The 2,434-nt window shown below is 42.7% G+C and overlaps 1 pseudogene; it reads left to right on the forward strand.

Moving 5' to 3' along the window:
* The first annotated feature begins 368 nt into the window (after nt 1-368).
* On the forward strand, nt 369-1,013 carry LOC123630249 (annotated as a pseudogene).
* Nucleotides 1,014-2,434: the final 1,421 nt, after the last annotated feature.

Consider the following 2,434-nt stretch of genomic DNA (forward strand, 5'->3'; position numbering starts at 1 on the left):
ATGGATGGTGGCTTGGACTTGACCTTGACGGGGGCAAGGGGACAGTGGAGTGGAAAGGAGCAAAAGTGTATGTAGGGACAAAGATGTTCAAAGCATGTTGTTTGTAATTGAAAGAAACTAGAGATAACCTCAATGTCTAATAACAGAGACAGGTTAAAGATATTACAGTATATCCATTTTTTTTTTTACTTAAAAACTTCTGTAGTGTTTGAAAGCATGTGTTATTTTTTAAATTAGGCGAATATTAATTCTTAAAGCTATTCAATTCAACAAAAACATGTTTCTGGACCATTAAAATATCTTGTTTGGCAATTAAAAATAAAAACCTAGAAATGGAGTTCTTTCCTTTCGCTAGTGTGGTGGGAGCCATGAGTATGCTCAGGCTTCAGAAGAGGCTTGCCTCTAGTGTCCTCCACTGTGGCAGAAAGGTCTGGTTGGACCCCAGTGAGACTAATGAAATCGCCAACGCCAACTCCTGTCAGCAGGTCCGGAAGCCGATCAAAGATGGGCTGTTCATCCAAAGCTCGTGACTGTCCATTCTCGAGTTCGATGCCGGAAAAACATGTTGGCCTACCAGAAGGGCAGGCATATGGGCATAGGTAAGGGAAAGGGTACAGCCAATGCTCGAATGCCTGAGAAGGTTCCCTGGATGAGGAGGATGAGGATTCTGCGCCAGCTACTGAGAAGAAACCATGAGTCTAAGAAGATGATTGACCGCCACATGTATCACAGCCTGTACCTGAAGGTGAAGGGGAATGTGTTCAGAAATAAGCGATTCTCATGGAACACATCCATAAGCTGAAGGCAGACAAGGCCCGCAAGAAGCTCCTGGCTGACCAGGCTGAGGCCCGCAGGCCTAAGACCAAGGAAGCACGCCAGCGCCATGAAGAGCGCCTGCAGGCCAAGAAGGAGGAGACCATCAAGACTCTGTCCAAAGAGGAAGAGACCAAGAAGTAAAATGCACCCCTTCTCGTCTGTACATAGTGGCCTCGGTCATAACAGGTGAATCATTTGAATAAAATAAGCCTTTGTCTGCTCGGCTCAAAAAACCAAACAAAAACAAAACAAAAAACCTAGAAGCATTGACATAAGAGTTTCTTATTTAAAAAGAGTTACAAGTCAAATAGAAATATGCACCCGTACCTGTTAAATTAGTGTACCAGTAATAGTTCATGACTGGTCACAACAAAGCATGTGCTTTTATTCTTTTCATGTTTAAAAATTTTTGGTAGTGCAGTTACAGTCTATGAAATGAAGAAACAAGATGCTACGCAAATGGTGGTTTTTTTAATGAAACTTTCGGATTGGGTTTGCTGTTACAAACCATCTAAGATTTGAATAAGCAAAAATATTTGTGTAAGGGGTACAACTGAGAGATGAATGTATGATTCTGAGCCTACATATTGGCCAGGGATCCATTTGATGGAGGCTGGAAACTGTTAGATAAGAATTATCTCAATGGGCACTCCCCATATGCTAGGCACTATGTCTTGTTTTTACTACAAAACAACTTCTAATTTTATAATACATAATCTAATTCCACAAAGTTGCCCAAGGTCAGTAGCTAATATAAATGGAAGATCTGAAACTCAAACTCAGGTTGTCTGATGCCAAAACCCATTCTCTTTCTGCTATAATGCCCTGTGTTAGGTAAGGTTGGCTAGATTGATTTTTGAGGCTTTTCTTTGGAAAGAATAGTGTGTCTATTACGGTTGTATTCAATTGCATGTAATAACCCTGACCAAGAGTGTCTTAAACCAGTAAGAGGGTTATTTTTCCCACATAGCAAGTCTGGAGCGAGGCAGTTCAGGGTGGGTGCTGCTCCTTTTTTTCTCTCGTGTCTTGGCCCCGTGCTCCACCTCCAGCCTCAGAGTAACCTCACAGAAAGAAGGAAACAAGAGGCCAAGCAAAGGCATGACGTCTGTATCTGAAAAGCAAAAACCTGATGGACTCTCTAGCTGACTTCCTCCTATATCTCAATGGTCAGAATCATGTCATGTGACTGTTTCCTCCTACATCTCATTGGCCAGAATTATGTCATGTGATGCCCCTGCAGCAACCGCTGAGAAGGTGAGCGGTTTGGCTTGGCACATTGCCTATCTGAACAAAATCTGGGTTGTCTTCGAAGGTAAGTATTGAAGAATGGATATTGAGGAGGGAGTTAGCAGTGCCTGCCCCGTGAAGAATTGACACACGGGGGATGTTGGAAGAGGAGTAACTGCCTCAAAAGTGCTATTGAATCATGGATTTCTAGAAGCTTGGGGCACCACTGTTGATATTTGCTGTAAGGGAGGCAGGGAAAGGTAGTCTTTGTTTCAAGCGCCCCGGGCTTCAATTCTCTTGCAGTAACGGATCACTTAATGACAGGGATATGTTCTGACAAATGTGGTGTTAGGTGATTTTGTCATTGTGTGAACATTATGGAGTGTACTTG

Source organism: Lemur catta, chromosome 1, assembly GCF_020740605.2.
Source record: "Lemur catta isolate mLemCat1 chromosome 1, mLemCat1.pri, whole genome shotgun sequence".
In the NCBI taxonomy this organism is placed as follows: domain Eukaryota; kingdom Metazoa; phylum Chordata; class Mammalia; order Primates; family Lemuridae; genus Lemur; species Lemur catta.